This window comes from Microtus ochrogaster, chromosome 1 (assembly GCF_000317375.1).
Source record: "Microtus ochrogaster isolate Prairie Vole_2 chromosome 1, MicOch1.0, whole genome shotgun sequence".
Taxonomy (NCBI): domain Eukaryota; kingdom Metazoa; phylum Chordata; class Mammalia; order Rodentia; family Cricetidae; genus Microtus; species Microtus ochrogaster.
The window spans coordinates 72,739,108-72,757,641 of NC_022009.1; the positions used below are offsets into that span (position 1 = coordinate 72,739,108).

At 43.0% G+C, this 18,534-nt stretch overlaps 1 protein-coding gene across 21 annotated transcripts in view; it reads right to left on the bottom strand.

Annotated features, from left to right (window-relative positions):
- The window catches only part of Nrcam (neuronal cell adhesion molecule), a 254,523-nt gene extending 237,775 nt beyond the window's left edge, over positions 1-16,748 (bottom strand). For 4 of the 21 annotated variants that reach the window (XM_026782345.1, XM_026782356.1, XM_005343815.3 and 1 more), the window contains exon 1: positions 16,556-16,747. The gene's annotated coding sequence lies outside the window, so the exon portion shown is untranslated. Of the gene's footprint in view, positions 1-16,555 lie in introns of all 21 variants that reach the window. The other 17 variants (XM_026782375.1, XM_026782366.1, XM_026782371.1 and 14 more) reach the window with 6 other exon arrangements.
- Positions 16,749-18,534: the final 1,786 nt, after the last annotated feature.

The window sequence follows — 18,534 nt, forward strand, 5'->3', positions numbered from 1 at the left end:
ATTTTATGGTATTCAAAGGAATCAAATGGGGAATTTTGATAGGCATATTCTAATCAGGATTTCAAGATATAGCATCACCTATCATCATGGGACTATTAAATTTCCACTAAAAAGTTCAATGTCTGAAATAAAAATTTTACCCGACATACCCACTGCAAATTTTGAGAAAGCAGAGTATGGAATCAGCAAACTGGAAAGTAGATCAATAGAAATTACTCAAGCTAAAGAACAGAGAGAAGAGTGAGTAAGAAAAAATGGCATTGAAGGAAGACTGAGCTATGGCCAAACATTCATAATTAATAATAAATCTGTGTCATGATTTGGGGTCTGGCAGTCTAAGAAATTCTTAATCTTAAAGTCTTAAATATACGTTTAAATCACTTAATAATACAAATTATTTTAATTGAAAAAAATCTTATAGATATTTCTACAAAGAAGCTCTATCATTAGCTAACAAACATATGAGAATTAGAACATTAGCCAGTAGTGAAATACAGGCAAAACCACAATGAAATATTACTATGTACTCTCTAAAAATGGTCACAATAAAAAGACAGACAATAATAAGTGTGACAGGAGTGTTAGGAAACTGGAAACCTCACTCATTGCTGGTGAGAGAATCAAATGCTGTAGCTACATTAGACAATTTGGCAAGATCTTGAAAGTTAATCATAACTCTGCCATCGTTCTATCAACTCTGTTATCAAATATCTACCCAAGGTACACACAAAAATCTGAATGTACTGTTTGCAACATCGTTACTCATCAGAATCCTGAATTTCAAACCATACAAATGTTGATTCAATGATGAACATGTAATTGCAGTATGGTATCTTATACAGTGGACTAGTGATTCATTGAGACGCCTTAAAACATGCTAACTTGGTCCAGAGAGATGGCCCAGCAGATAAGCACTTGCCTTGCAAGCCTGGTGGCCTAAGTTTGAGCCTCAGAACCCACATAAAGGTAGAAGGAGAAAACCAACTCCACAAAGTTGTCCCTGACCTCCACTCCCACACTGTGACATTTCCCCCTCATTCAGATATGTGCGTATGCAATAATAATAGTAGAACATTTTTAGGGCTATCTAAAAGAAGGCAGACCCAAAAGATATATTGCATTAGTCCACTCATATAAAATATCCAGGGGGAAAAATGGAAATATACAGAGAAAGAAACTAGATGCCTTGGGTAAATGTAATTGAAAATGGCCCTGGGGCAATTCTGAGGAGATAATGAAAACGTTCAAATGTGTATTGTGGTGATACTAGCTTCATTAGTTTTCCATTGCTATTATAACACACTGTAGCATTTTTAGAGGTTTAAAATAATACACAATCAGTATTTCATAGCTTCTTGGGCCAGAAGAGGAGGCATGGCTACAGGGGGCTCTAAGAGGTTGCCAGCAAGAGGGTGGTCAGGTGACTTCCTCACCTACAGCTCAGGGTGTCTTCAGCTCCTCTAGGCTGTTGGTAGCAACCAGCTCCTTGCAAGTTAAGGACGAAGACCTTGCTTCTTCACAAGGTATTCACAATAAAAATATTGTCTTCCTCAGAGCTGGTGAGAGGGAGTCTCCTGCAGCAGCATTTTAGTAAGGCTTATACCCGATGAGGCCAGGCCTACCTAGAGTAATCTAATCTCCCATTCTATTAGATCATAATTGCCTAGGAATTTTTATTACTTCTCCAAACCCTCTTCAAGCCTGCCATATAATGTAACCTAATTATGTATTAATTAATATCTCTTTTCACAGGCCCTACCAGCACAGTGCAAGAAAACATGGGGTCAAAAACCTTAGGCGGTATCTTAAAACACTGCTCCACACACCTGGAAAAATATAATCTTATTTTTTAAAAAAGCACTAATTTTATATTTACCATGACTGGATTTTATATCACATAAAGCTATAAAATACACCATGAAAAATGTGATTATGCTATAATTCCCTTCTAGGATACATTTGAATTCAACATACTATAACCTAAAACTATGTTTTCTAGAAATTTACCCAACAGGGGGAGGAGAGTCATTAAATTCACCATCCATACCCTTAATAATTTGTTAGCAATTAATTTACAAAAATCACGTCCCGTGAGCACAGCGGCCAACTTTCCCACTGGCTGGGTTTTATTCCGCTGTGGGCTTTCAAGGTAATGAATAGAGAAGTTCAATTGTGTTCACAGACTTCAGCTCTCCAAAGAGAATAGAGTTACCTTTGCACAAGAATTTCCCCTCTCTGGTTTCTCTCTCAGGGAGTGGCTCCATTTGGAGCTCCTCTCACAGTCTGAAAAGCTCTGAGGCAACCTGAAGCCCCCATTTGCCAGCTGCACACTTCTCCAGCGCCCTTCACCCCACAGCCATGAAAGCTGAGCTCTGGTGCACCTTGTATTATTCCAGGAACATCTCTGAAGGGTATTTGATTCTGAAGATTCTGAAGTTCTTCATAATTTTGGCACCTTCTCAGGACCTTCAGTCTTTAAAGAACTTGCTATATAAGAATAATTTAATTTAAAGTAAAATGAAAAGAACACCGTGGGCCATTGTCATTCTGCTTCAGGTGCCGTTTTGGCACCAGGATGCACAAGAAGGTCAGCTGGAAGCTTATCTCAGGTAAGGTCTGTTATTCTAAAGCCGAAACTCACCGGTTACCATGGAAATAAACACAAAAGACCATGTCCATCCTAGGAAGAAGGGAGCAATTTGGAATCCTTTCAAGGGTTTTATATGAAATGCAATAGCAACTCTTCTGTGGGATGTTCTTTAGTGAAAACAAGCATCTTCCTTCTAGTATGCAAGGTATATCACAGTGTAGAAGACATGGCCCACCTATATGTGAGTGCACTTGAAGGGCAAAATTTTACCTATTTTTTAAAACGTTGGGACATTTTCTTCTAGCAAGCCTATTGACTACAATAGCAGGAATAGCAGAATAGGGGATCCTAAAATCATTACTCAAACAGGCAAGAACGCAGACACTTCACGCGAATGTGCTAAAATAGGCTACCAACATTCACTTACACAGCATCTTGTGGATACTGGCTGACACTGCTTATTACACATATTGACTCATTCTCTGTAACTCACAAATACAGAGGCCATCTCGTTATAGACCTCAGTAGCATGCAGGAACTGAGGCAAAAGGAAAAGGTTAAATGCATAGAGAAACACCAAGCAGCTACGCTAGTATAGCCAGTTTTAAGACTCTTGAAGCCTGTTGCCTCATCTATAAAACATGTATAACAGCATAAAGTAAGAGTAGGCCAACCAGGACCCATGGGCCAAACCTGACCCAGTTTCAATTGTGTAAAGAAAGTTTTATGGGAGCATGCCCATGCTTGCTCATTTGCATACCATCTATGTCTATTTCTGGAGAGAATCCATGGCCTGTAAAGCCTACCACATTAATTATCTGTCCCTTTATGAAAAAAAAATAATTGCCAACTTCTGTCACAGTTTGGTTTGGTGAAGACTAAATGAGACTTCACAGAAGGTGCTCCTATGGCAAAGTAAAATAGGTCTGTGATTATTACTATGTATTCATAGTAATCAGTTGTCAAAACCACATGAACCCTTGTTCTAATATGTGTGTATGTTATTTTACATACATGTGTGTTATTTTGTGTGTGTGTGTGTGTGTGTGTGTGTGTGTGTGACTTCTGAATCAGATTGCCAGTGAACTAATAATACCATAGGATTGGTAGACTCCCTTGCACTCCCCACCCCCTTAGATATCCTGACCGTGGAAGTGGCTGAAGTAGTGTGGCCACAGTATATGATGTGCAGCTGTCATGTAAACCAGGGCATCCTGTGGGCCACAGACAGCAGCTGCTAGGAGTCATGTGTTTCTAAAGTAACCGATACTCAGCTATTCCTTGATGGGAGGCCTGTTGGTCACAGGTGTGTTGACACATGCATATTCATGACTGGCCCTGCTCCTAACTGAATAGTGGAGACAGGAGAGTGAGAAGGATTCAAGCCACCCTTAGAATAAGGCCACGCAGAGCTCATTTCTAATCTCCTTAGCAGTAACTGGTTGCCCAAGGTGAAGTCTACTTGTTTCAAATTGAAAATAACTGAAGTGGTCTAGTTTATAAAACTTTAAAATATGAGTTTAATATAACAGCTGTGGACCAATAATTTCAAAGACTATAATAGATCCAAAAACGTGTAAGCAGCACAGAGTAAACTTACTGGCCCATATTTGTACATTTGCAAATAAAGTTGGATCAATTCTTAAATCTGTAAACCCTGGAAGCAATCCTTACAAGTTTCTTTCAAGCCAAATGTTAAAATGCCAAAGAGTTCACACCAAGACCATGGTTTTCAGACACAAACTTCCACCTGCACTCTACCCCTGTCTAGGGCTGTAAGAACTCACCCAATCAGTGTGTACCTTTCAAAACGCTGTTTTGCATATTAAAGGGAGGCTGAAAACAGGTGAGAAATGAAGACAGCCATATTTCAAAATGAGCTCCTGGATCAGCTCAACGAAACACGTGACAATGAGACCACCCTACCTCCCCACAAGCCTCTCTGCAAATTTGTATCAAATGTCTAAGCATATGCCACTTGTAAGACAAATACATTTAATGGGTTTTATACTTTATTGGTTTGTAAGGTCACCAGCTACCCACGGCTGACACACAAAAACCAATTACTATCTCCTTTAAAAATACGAATGTGACTATGGTTCGAAACCAACTCAATTAGAGCTCAAATGCCTATCACCAACATTGACTACAACTGATGGAAACTGTTTGTTGAACTTTTGCCTTATTGGACCACATTAATTCAATCTTACACGCACACACACACACACACACACGCACACACACACACACACACACACACACACACTATCTCCATTTGTTGGAAATTAGGAATATAATGTATCTTCAACAGTTCTAATTTTACATCATTGATAAAGGGTCCAGTCTGCCGGACTGCAGCACAGGACTACTTCATTGACTGAAAAATCAGGTAGACAAGGTGTCTTAGTTCGGGTTTTTATGGTTGTGAAGAGACACCACAGCAACGGCGACTCTTATCTCTTATAAAGAAAACACTCAATTGAGGGGGCTCGTTTACAGTTTCAGAGGTTCAGCCCATTACTGTCATGGCAGGGAGTATGGCTGCAAGCAGGCTAAGGTGGTGTTGGAGCTGACTGCTGCATCTGGCGGGAAGCAGGAAATCAACTGACTCACTGGGTAGCATTCTGAATGTAAGAAAGCTCAAAATCCGCCACCACAGTGACACTCTTCCTCTAACAAGGCCATACCTACTCCAACAAAGCCACACCTCCTAATAGTGCCACTCCCTTTCAGATTATGGGGGACAAATACATTCAAACTACCACACACAGATATCACTAAAGATGTAGGATATGTGTATATACCTGAGGGCAATTCGCCAGAATGCAATGGCGGATCAAACAACTGGCATCTACGTCATTGTACTATCTGCCCTTTTGTTTTCAACTGTCCATTGGGGATAGTTATATGCACTCTTGAAGCTGGGGTGGGGATGAGACAGTTTCTAATCTCTCAATAACATTCTTTCAGAAAGAAAAACACTGAGCTAAACGAAGTTTCCTGATCAATGGTGACTGAACTAATGCTTCTCAAACTTGCATTAACCAAGGATGTCATATATATAACTGTCGACGCTGGAATAACCTCTCAACATGGCAGCCATGCCTTGAGCCCAACCCCTATAGCTCACAACTAGACAGGAAAGAACCTGCAGGAACTCAGCTCACATCTATCTCAGCATATGACACAAACAGTATGTACAAGGATGGAGAGGCCACACAAAGTGGGGGCAAAGCCCTGGTTTTAAAGCTGCAGCAGGCTTTCTTACTTCTTCTTTCTGTCCTGTGCACCTTGATTCCAGTTTCTACAAATTCACGAGGCAGAAAGCAATCTCAGAAAACGCTTCACTTGATGAGCTTGCTGCCATCCATACATCCCCCCAGGGAAAGGGCATGTCACAGCTTCAGAAAGTGGGGGAAAGGAAAGCCCTGTGTAAATCCAGAACTATCGTGGGTGTACGAAGGTAGAAAATTATAGTGGAGGTCCTTGAGGTCACGAAGAGAACATTTAAGACTGACTTAGAATGATTTAAGAAATAGCAGCCTTCGCCACTGAAGCATTTCATCTGCCAGCTCAAGTGCCTGATTTAGAAGCATAAAGCAAACCACAATCTACAGAATTTACAGGCATGCAATTACGAATTTCCATTCCCCATGCTCTAGACATGGTTATGTCTTCAAACCAGGGTGAAGCATAAAAATCTCACCCAATTCTCTCCACAAAATGCTCCTTCAATGGTCCAACATTTTTCCATATCCATGCATTCAGCTGTTCACCACCAAATATGGGACTCTTGCATACACATGCTAAGACAAAAGCAGCTAAGGCTGCTAAGAGAGCAGAGTGGGGACAGGGCTTCCTCAGTCAGATACCCAGGGAATGCTGGCACAATGCTATTATGAGGAAGACTCAATGGATCTGGACAACTACTTCGTTATCCTTTTCTCTTTGACATGTGGAACCTGGTCTCTCAATGAGATTTAGAGCAAATACCCAACATTTCCGTGTAATTGGGATATTTTTCATTTCCACTTGTCTCCCTCCTCATTGACTTAACCTCATCTGATGAAGTTTCCCTGTGTATCTGTGTGCACAGTAGACTGAATAAATGCATTCTCTCCTTACACACAACTAAAAAAGCACACTGGAGCCGGGCAGTGGTGGTACATACCTTTAATCTCAGGAGGCAGTAGCAGGTAGATCTCTGTAAGTCTGAGGCTAGCCTGATTTACAAGAGCTAGTTCCAGGCTCCAAAGTTTACAGAGAAACCCTGTCTCAAAAAACAAACAAACAAGAAACCAACAAAAAAAAACAAACAAACATACAAAAACCAAAAAACAAACAAAAAAAACCCACCCTGGATTGATGTATTTTAGGAGCTGAGCCATATAATTCTATGCAAAGGAAAGAACGCTATTAGAAATAAATAATGATCTAGCTTCCTCAAGGTGACCACTAGCACATAAAGAAACAAAATGGCTAGAAAGAAGAGCAGACCTGAGCAAGAATTTAACTGCTAAAGCGTACCATAAAGTATAAAGACCGAGATAACATTAGGTGTCACTCCTTAGGAAACTCTCAATTTCTTTACAATGAAAATATATTGCCATATTGTGTTTTATAGATTATGTTATGAATTATTTCTGTCTTAGGATATTCAAGTTTCTTAGATGTCCTGAGTCTCACAATCATAAAATATATCCAATATCGGATGATATGAAATAAAGATTATTCTCTATAAACCAGGCAATTACCATGCATTTTTACTTTTATTGTTTTTTTTCCTTGAGCTTTTTGTATTATTAGACTTACATTGTTCTGTTCTTGCTCTGCTCCTTACTTACATAAGTCTTATTCCTTCTGCCACGGGACACTTCTCTGGGATGTCATAACTCAGTGCCCAACTAAGCCTTCTCTCTAGCCAAACATTCTCTAGCCCCTCATCTCGAATCTCTCAGTCTCAGATCCAGAAAATGAATTAGACCATGAACTTCCTCACTATCTGCCACTTAATCCATCTCTCCTGGCTCCAGGAGAGGGGGCAGCCTTTGGTGTATCTATCCCACCAGCCACTGCAATTCTAAATCATGGCAACTGCTACTAGAAATACACACTTCTAGCCATGGGATTTAAAAACCCTATGCCAGGAGTTAAAATGCAGTTTAGCTTTAAAGGTAAGAAGCATACATTCTATCATATGAGTTAAAAGAATTAATCTGAAACAAATTAGCCTTTGCCTAAATTTTCCCTAACTTCCCTCTTGTTTGTTCAAATTATTTCCATGTTTTTCCTCGGAAAGCAAAAATTTCTCTGTGTATATGTATATGTGTGTATGCAAACACATGTGAGTTAGTGCTTAGAACCAAACCATTTAAAGAATCAATTAACAAAATAAAACGTGCTAACTTTTCAACTCTCAATTTTTCTGTTTCCAAGAACTGATATTTTTTCGGTTTCTAGTACTATTTTTAAGGAAAACTAAGGAAGTTTTAAATTAGCCAATTTTTAACTTTTATTTAAACTAAGGAAGTTTTAAATTAGCCAAAATTGTTTTTTTATTTTATTTATACTTTAGTAAACTCTACCTCTTAGCAATTGTTTTATTTTGTAGCTCAATTCTATTGGAACATTTTTAATTGGATGCTACCTACCAAACTGAATAGAACCATGTGTCATATTAATAACCTCAAGAATAAATATAAGTCATCAGTCCCCACCAGAGCCAGAAAGCCCAAATATACTATATAGAAATGAGTAAATATTTATGACAAATTCCCTTTATTATATATAAAAATATTTTGCAAACAATTCCCAAATACTGTAACATAATTTTTGGATTTCTGTTTTCACTCAGCCAGATGAGGGAGGGGAAAGTTACAGAATAATCAAAAGAATATTTGCAATGCAATTAGAGGGACGACTGCATCTGAATGTCTGCCAGACACAGGGGCCTCCCCTTAATACACCCAGCCCAGTGTCTTAATGCACTGTACAGCATCAAACTGCACTTCCTACAGTGTTCAAACTTTTGTCAGTTAACTAGATGTTTACAGAGAGCCTGGCTTGGGCGCTCAACATGAAGGGTATGCTAGGCAGGGCTACACAGACAGCTCCAACACCATCTGTCACTTCAGCTTCCAGAGATTCAAAATTTTCAATTCAAACTGATTTACGCTGAACTCAAACTGAAGCTATAATTCAAATTTCGACATGAAGCTTGAATTCCTTTTCAGTGTTCTTCAACTTTGACCCAGCTCCCCCCTCCTTCGCTGAAAAGGGCCAAGACAACAGCCCAGCAAGTGGGGCAGGCAAAACAGGCCTCCTTTGTTCAGGGCCGGCCTTTCAGCTCGCCATTGAGGTGAGGGACTGAAAAGGCGCACCAGGCTTTGGAAGGCTGCTTGCTTGCTAGCCATCCTCCCTCAAAGAACCAGGAAAAAAAAAAAAAAAGCAAAAACCCTCCAGGACGAAAGTCTTTCACAGTCCATTCGTACCTTCGGGCATAATTAGTGGGAAATTAGCACTCTTCTTCCTCCCCTTCCTCCTCCCTAGAGGGGATACGTTCATAGAGTTTAAGCTACATTTGCAATGTTCATCGAAAATGCATGTTTAAATCACACCATTCAATGCCAGGGGCATCTAAGAGTGGCATGGAACCAGCTTCAAAGTTGAAATTTGGAGAAAAGATTACTGTATGCTGAATACACACATACGGGATTTTTTGAATGCCCTCAACCCACTTGAGGAAGATAAATCAAATTCATTGCATAGTGCCCAGTGGAACCTCCTACAGGATTCCCTCGGACTGCCCTGGGAATAGACTTTTCTAGTTAGAGTGGGTTTTGAACCAATAAACCATGCACCTCATAAATGTGGAATGTATTATAAACAAATATACATTTGTAAAGTGCTATATCCAGTATTTTCTGTTATCACTTAATAAGGAGAATTTTAGGATCAATTGGTGTAATAGTAACTGTCATCATTATTCTCCTGTGGATTAAATAATTATGGGCAATAGAGAAGATAGCAAGGGAACATGGAGTACTGGACAGGACTTGCTAGTGGTGTTTTGAAACCAAGTAAGACCTTTACAGTGTGAGCAGCGCAGGAGTCTGTGCTGATCAACACTACAAAATTCTTACACTCACTACCTTTTAAATTATTTGAGGGAAACCCTCCATTATGCTGTTATTTTTGTTCTAATTTGCAATTCCAATCTTGTAGGCCAATAAAATAGGTCAATTAAGTTGACACCACATCTTTTTTTTTTATTAGCTCAGCTAAGCAATTACAATTGGTGGTGAGGGTCATTGTGTCATCTTTGAAGAGTCAATGGCAGGAGAAATGCTGGGGCAGAGAAGTAATTTGCAATTCCAGCACATCCTGAAACATTCAGCATGAAGATATTTCTATCTGTTCCCATCCTGGGGCACACGTGCTCTGGCTCTGAATTAAAATAATGATGTCACTTTGGGGCAATTAAAAGATGTAATAATTGAATCTACTCTTGTAACAAAATCATTTGGTACAAATGTACCACAGACATACATACATACAAATATGTGTGTGTGTCTCTTTATATATATATATATATATACATACATACATATATATTCATACATATATATACACATACACATAGTCAACACATTAAAATATCAAAAGGACAAACAAAATCACCATGTTGTCTCTTGTTAGAGTATCACACACACACACACACACACACACACACGCACACCAGCATCTATTTCAGGCTTTGTACAAGATATGGGGTCAGCCATAGTTGTTGGAGCTTGTGTAACTCCTAGTTAATAAGGGTTGGACCACAAAATTGGGAAATTGAGTGACTTGTTCATAAAACATGGTATACTAATTTAGAGCTTTATTTTGTGTTGATGGTTGTATGGCACATGTGTGTTTGAGTGTGTGGAGCCGCCGATCACCCTCTGTCCCAGTCCTTGCCTTCTACCTTGTTTGAGGCAGGGTCTCTTTGTTTCTCATTACTGGACTGGCCATGAGTCAGAAGGACCCTCTTGTCTCTGCTCCAGTCTCTCTGTAGGAGCACTGAGATTTCAAAAGCATGCCACATCCAGCACTTAACGGGTTTGTAGAATTTGAACTCAGGTCCTCGTGCCTCCATGGCAAGTGTTTTACCCACACACACATCTCCCCAGTTCTTACTCTGTAGTTTTAAAAGCAGAAGTGGCAGCATTTTGCAGCCATTATGACAACTCTTATCAAGAAAGCAGAAAGTACCAAGTGTTGGTTAAGATGTGGAGAGGCTGGAACCACCACACAGTTGATGGAGATGCAAGATGATGCAAGGATTACAGCAAAAAGTATGGTGATCCTAAAATAAGTTTTAGAAGAGTTGTCATGTGATCTGGCAGCCTAATTTCTGGGTACATACCCCAAACAACTGAAAACAATGATTCAAGCAGACACTTAGGCATCCGCATTCACAGTGGCATCATACAAGAAGCCAAAAGGTAAAGTAACCCGGGTGTTCACTGACAGATGAATGACAAAACGTGGCACAGAGAATGAAATTATGAGTACAATGAAAGGAAAACCTAATGCATTGTGCAAACTAAAGGAAGCCAGTAATAAAAGGCTGTACATGACTCTGCTCATGTGAGATACTTGGTCAGATTCAGAGCAACAGAGTAGGGTGATGGTTGCCAGAGATTGAAGAGAAGAGGAGTTACTGTTTAATAGGCACCAAGTTTCAGTTTGAGAAGATGAAGATGCTGGAGACGGACAACGATGATGATTCCTCATGGTGTCAGTTCTTAATGTCACTGACTGATTTATTTTAAGATGGTTACAATAACAGACTTTATACTTTATTACAGTCTAAAGAAACCCAACAAAAGCATTACATTTTATATAAATGTATCAAATTAATCTCTCCTTTGAAAGATAACTGATTATGAACAAATTCATGTTGCTAAAAATGGAGGTAAGCCCAACCTAGTACATTCTTCCTTCCGGCAGCCACCAGCTTCTCACTTTGAGAACAAAACCATCAATCATGCGTTGATATAATGTATTCCTTCTCAGTATTAGGAACCTCGGTAGCTAGGTATGGTGGCCTACGCTAGTAATTCTAGCACTTGAAAAGTGGATGTAGGAATATTGAGAATTCAAAGACTGACAAGGCAAGACCCTGTATCAAAAGACCCTAAGGTGATGGCTCAAAAGAACATTGGCTGCTCTTCCAGGAAACATGGATTTAAGTCACAGTACCTACATGGCAGCTCACAACCAATGAACTCTACTTCCAGGGGATTCAGCACCTTCTTCTAGCTTCTTTGGGAACTGCATGCATGTGATGCAAACATATATGCGGACAAAAGATCCAAACATACAAAATAAATCATTAAAAGGGGGGATGGGAAAGGAGATGGGGAAAAGGAGGAGGAAGAGACAGAGGAAGAAAAATCACGAAGTGTCAATCGAACGCAGAAGCATGCAGTTGAATGGTGGTTCCATGAATTGGGGGTGGAGATGTGAGTGAAAAATGGAGACATTGGTCAAAGGGTACAAAGTTTGTTAGGTTGGAACATAAATTTCTGAATAGCTAATGAAGAGCTAACGAATTGACTGTGGTCAATAATATTATTGAAATTTTCTTGAAGTTTGCTATGACAGTAGATCTTAAATGTTCTTATTTCAAAATGAGAAAATGGCAATATAGAAGGTGATGTGATGAATATGGCAATTATATTTGATGATCATCTCATAACATATATAAATAAAAACATCAAGCTGCATGCCTTTAAATACATGCAACTTCTTTTGTCAATTATACTATAATAGATCTGGAGAAAGAAGGACTTTGCCCTTTGATGCCAACAGACGCCTTTGGGGGGGGCGGATGGGGAAGCCAACTGATCTTTTCATTTTGTAAGCAGACAATAAGCTAAATAAAATAAGTCACTAGAATCTTGCCCTTCGCACCCAGGTCTCTTTTTTCTCACCTGACAGGGAAGGTTTGTTTACCTGCCAAGAAGGTTAAGGGGTTCTTCAAATGGGAAAACACAAAATTTAAAATAGAAAGAACATCTAAGTGATTTTTAGAAGATTTTTTATTATTTTTGATATGTGAATGTATGTATCTCTGTGTACACACGTACAGTATGTGAATGCTGGTGGCCAGAGGCTTTGGGTCCCCTGGAGCTGAAGTTACATGGTTGTGAGTCCCCTGATACCGGCGCTGGAAAGCACACTCAGGTCCTCTATGTGTGCTAATCCCAGCCACTTTTGCAAATGTCAGTCACTTGCAAACCACTCCCTATTCATCTACCATCTGGGCAGCTGAAAGCTGACCTGAACACTCCTTAGAGCCACAGGCAAGAAGCTTTCCAGCGCAGGCAAGCACAGCACAGCTGCGCTGTCCCAGCCCTATTTGTTCTGGGCTGTCATCCTTCTCAGACAGAAACTGGTCCTTAGGATGAGACTCCAGTGGCAGCTGATGGAGGCTTCAGGTTGGGACTTAGCGCTGTCATGGTAAGAGCATCAGCATGATGATATTTAGTGGTTCCCTTTCAGGAAAAGGATGACAGGAAGAGGTCACAAGGGGGCATTTACGGATGGTGTTAGACTGTGTTCTGGGATTTGAGTGCCGGTAACACCAGTGTGTCAGTTTGCGCAAGTTTACCAGCTGAGCATTGATGATTTGTAAAAGTAAACCTGTGGTCATTGATGATAGAAATGCTATGCTCATCACTCTCATTCCAGTGCCCAGGACAAGAGGCCACTCCCTCAGTAAATAGCTATGGATAATCCATTAATGAATGAATGAACAAACTAATCTCTTTATGGAAAACCCCTGTGAAATTCCACTAAGTAGTACCTAAGTAGGTTCATGATATAGTACATACAGATTCCATTCTATCCTTCACATGAGGAAAAGGATACTAATAAAAGTGATCAATGAAGAGATCCCTAAGGAAACTGTCTACTGCTTGGGTCCGTACATTCCCACACATTTCTGACACGCACTTCTGAAGCACTCACACCTGGCCATCATCACCACATGTGTCGCACATGAAACAATATTTCCAAAGACAGCTTCCTTTCTATTTACCGTCAACGCTGCAACAGCAACACTGAGGTGTAAGGGTGTTTGCATCAGTCCGTGGCAGTACCACTACCCTGCTATACAAGACCAGGTGAGTTCTCTGAGACCTGTTGCACTCCTTTTGAAATTCAAACTGTCAAGCACAGTTTTAACCTCTATTATAGCACTATACCCCCCAAGAATATGAGACACTTAGGAATTTTCCTGAGTCTGGGTTGTGAAAGAAAAAATTAACCCACTTTTGAACTGACTGGTCATTGCAATAACTCTAACAGCTATGACAGGGATGTTCGATATTACTTTCCTTTGAAGTCTTCTTTTCTACTAGCAATGTGGAGGGGCTTGGTAAAAGCACCACACATTGTCACATATTTAGGACACTGGAGGCCACCTTAAGTTTCTGTGCTAAGACTTTTCACTCAGTATAGAATTTGAGGAATAGTCCAATCATCTACAAAGGGCATTTAGGATTGGGGCTTTTAGTTGGATATAAATGTTTGGCTTAGGACCGGGGAGGTGGCTAAGCAAGTACAAGCTCTTTCGATGCAAGCCAGTGAGGTGATCCCTAGAACTCACGTAGAAATTCTAATGCAGTGCCCAGGACGTCTGCCATGAGCGGGGAGGGCAAGAATTGGTCAGCACTCAACAGAGCTGCGGAAATGAGAGACCCTGCCTCCAAACACTGTGGGGAGGAAAGACCTCTTCTGAAAACCGTCCTCTGAGTGGTGCGTGTGGGCCATAGTGTAAATACACACACACACACACACACACACACACACACTCTTAAAAATCAATAGGAATGAAAAAGAGCACATAAAGGAATAACAGGAGTAAAGGTTATCCCATAATACTGTCTTCTGAATTATAGTATTGCTTGTTACCAAACAGTCTGAAGACGTCAGAATTAAATGGCTTGGTAATGCATAGCATTCTTGGTGTTGAATACTAGGATTTCACGCTTCCTCTAAATTGATGAGAGGCCCAAAGAAGACCACACTTTCAAAGTCGTGGAGGGGGAAACACCAAGACCAAAATCCAATCCCACACCACCACTGGCTGCCTATGTGATCTTGCGAAAGTTACTTATCCCATCTAAGCCACTGTCTCCTATTCTCCTTTTTTAAAACATGGTGGTTAGGGGGATTGAGACGGCTTGTGGTATGTGCATAGTTCCAGCACTCCTGAAGCTCTCCCAAAACACTGGCTGCCATAATCACTAATTCAGAAAGAATTCCCTTGTCTAAATTGTTTCAGCACCTCTAAAGGTGTCACAGCAGAGAATGGCCAGCATAAGACAAGTTTCGGAAGCAGTCCAACTAATCAGGTTTGTATTCAGTGGCCACTGTGTTCCTTCTCAGAACAACCCCAGGGGGAGCTCCTTGTGCATGCGGAAACAAGGCTTCCTGCCCCATAACACTCTGCTCCACGGCTTCCTGCTAGAGCCTCAGAAAGGAAGGTCCCTGCTCTTCAGATCACACTTCTGACTATTAACCATCCAAGATCAGGGAAGAAAAAATTGCATTTCCCTCTCAGAACATCTTCCCTACTGGTGTAGCCCGGGTCTGGAGTTGTGGGTGCAGGTGTGTGTGTGGGGGGGGGGGGTGTAAGGAGTGAGATAGGAGAGGGACTCTTGCTCATGGTGACCTCCGTTCTGTGCTGGCTGGAGCCAGCTCCAAATTATGACGAGGTAGCCCGGGAGCAAAGGGGAAAGAAAATAACCTGCCCACCAGTCCTATAGAAGACCCAGAGAATTCTCCTGCTGCACCTGCTAACCAGAGAACACTTCTCGGAGAATGACTCAGTGGCTCTGCCTACTGTGACATCCCGTGTCCCTCCTCCCGCCCCTTACCCCCTCGTGCTGTGGCAGATGCGGGCCGAGAGTGTCCTGGCCCGCACACCGCGGGAACCACCGTGCAGCGGCGCCCACCCGCGCTGCCTGGAGGACCCGGGGCGGTGCCGGGCACAGATGGCGCTCTCAGCTAGATGATGCTCCAGCGCCTGCAGTCCATGCTCAGCACAGCATCCTGGGACGAAGCTGTTGTCAGATCCCAGCACTGCAAGCCGGGGCAGGAAAGAAGCTCTTTCCAGTCCGTCTCAAACCCGGCAGGCCAGCCCTGCTAAGCCCCTGTCCTCAGAGGCTGGGTGTGGTGCGGGGGACCGCCAGGGCCCTCACCTAGAGGCCAACAAAGCCTCCTGCAAGTGTCCCCAGCGCGCGGTCTCCAATGTCTATCCTATTCTCCTCTCATTCCTCTCAAGGGCTGAGAGAGTCGAGGAGGGCAGTCAGTGTCGCCCCCTGAGCAAGGCGATTCGCGCAGGTGTGAGCACATCTGAACAAAGCCCACGCCCAGATGTGTCCGCGGGGACACGAATGCGCGCACGCTGCTGCGCGCCCCGCGGGACTCAGGCGCTCCTCGCTCGGAGACCCTGTCTTGTGACACTCCGGGTCCTCCTTGTCCCAGCCCGGAAAGCTCTGTGCTGCCCATCTGTCCACGGGCAGACCTCTAGGAGAGGCTTTCGCGAAGGCGTGGGGCACCCGCGCTCAGCCAGAAGTTGACCTGGGACCTAAGGAGTTGTGGGCGCCCGCCGGCGACACCGGAGCTGCCGGCTCCGAGCCGCGTAGTCCCCCGGGAGCGCGTCTCCTTTCTCCAGCGGGCGCCCGCGGCTGTGTCAAGGGCTGGCAAGGGAAAACGAAGTCGCCGACCCGTTTCGCCCGTGCTGCAGACGCTGCCAGACTCCCACTAGAGCCGGGGCTGAGCCCAGGAGCCAGTGTCCGAGTTACAACGCTGCAGCCTCCGGCTCCTCGCTCCGCTCCAGCAGCGTCCACCCACCAGAACTGAGTGTCACCAGTGCCACCGCCAGACACACCCAGGGCTACTCACGTTTTCGCGCCGCGCCTACCGTCCCGCCGGGGCGTTACTGCCCAAGACCCCGAAACGCAGCTGTCGTGCGTGTTTCAGAAGCTGTCGCCTCCAGCTGCCTCAGTCCGGCTGTCCCTGCGCGGTTCCTCGCTCTGGCGCGTCTGAGGCTCGGACTGCTGCGCGCGTCCGCCGGCGACCCAGGCGAAGCGCGCGTCCCCGCCGCTCCCGCCCTCCGTTCCCCTTTCCCAGCGTCGCGCTCAGGCCCCTCCCGACTCCCGTAGCGTCCCCGCGTCCCCCTCCCCCGCACTCTCCGGGCGTCTCCCGCCCCTTCCCCTCCGGGCCAACCCCCTCTCCCTCCCGCAGCAGCGGCTACAGCGAATGGGCTCCAGCATCGTGCGCCCTGGGGACTGGGTGGCCCCTCACCTGAGCGGCCTAACCACTGCGGACCTCCGCCACCGCGCAGACGGTGAGGTGGTGCCTGTGGGGGTGCCAGGAACGCAGGGCGTGAGTGCTCAGTGGGACCGGTGACTGGGATGTTTGTACAAATGTTCCAGAAAATGAGAGTTTTAAATGTCACTCTCTTCAGTTTAGATTTCTATGATGGATGGATCTGGATCACGCATCCCTTCCCTCCCTCCTTCTATCACCTCCAATCCCCTGCTCTCTCCTCCTAAGCATTTCATGCCTTTGAAACACTAATTGGGATGGGGTGAGTACTGTTTTACTACCATCCTTTCCAAACACACTTGAGGAAGGGTCCCTGTAGCGATTAAACAAATGCCATTTGCGGTAGGAATTGGGTCTCTGGGGTAGTTGAAATTAGCTTTTCAAACTGTAGAATATTATATACTTTTTTTCAATAAGAAACAAGAACTTTTTTCCTTAGATGTGTAGAATTTGCATAAGCACATTGCATACTACACAATTCACGCTCTGGAGTCCCTTGCAGCACCGTCTGGCGTGATGATGTCCAAGACACATAGTCAGACACTTAACTGGGCCTGCTCCCTTCTGCAGACTCAGTTATAGGCACCCAGTATTGCCCAGGTTGACCATTTACTACTTACCAGAGCCTGTTGTCAGCCTCCAGAATCTAGAACAGGTATTAGAATGGTATTCATGAATAAAAACGGGTCCCGATTATGGGTCCCTACAGCTCCTCTTCTGTTCTATAACTTTAATTTGAACTTAAGCATCAACCCGCATGCACTCAAATGTACAGTGCTCTCGTCTTTCTCCTATGGCAGACCACACAGAAACCCCTTCATATCCTCAAACAATAGAATAACCTCTCACTACGCTGTCATTGACCACACAATTTTTTCAGTTCTGTCACTCTTCTGAACTTTGGATCTTACTCTGCCTCAGTTCGTCAGTGTACTTCATACCTCTGTATTCACTCTCTATGTCTTTTTCTAGAATATTTTCCAAGAAGAGATCAAGAAAGAAAGACAGGGAGGGAGGGAGAGAGGGAGGGAGGGAGAGAGGGCGGGAAACAGAAACAAATGATGACATGGTACCAAAAAAGATATAGGCTAACTTTGTTTTGATTTGTTTCCTAAAAATAAACCAAAGATCTCTGGTATACCTAACAATGTACTCACAACTTACTTTTTCATCCACTGATGATGGGCATTTTCTAAAGCTTCTATATGTGAGAATCTTTCTGTCTAGAACATTCTTCCATCTCTTTTTTCATGTGGCAAGCTCTAGTTCAACCTTCAGAGCCCTGACTCATTTGTTACCTCTTTGTGAATTCCTTCCTGGGTCCCTGTGTGTCGCATTGTTATAGGGCTTGATTGTATGTTAATAGTCTGTTTGCATATCTGGCTCCAAACTAATTCCAGTGGTTCAAGAACAATTTGTCTTTATTTTTGTTTAATTTAATTTTCCATCAACAGATATGAAGCTGCAAATTAGCCATACTAACTGACACCATTCTTCGTCAGACCCACCTATGTGATGATATCTCAGTTCCCTACCCTACACATGACTGCTGA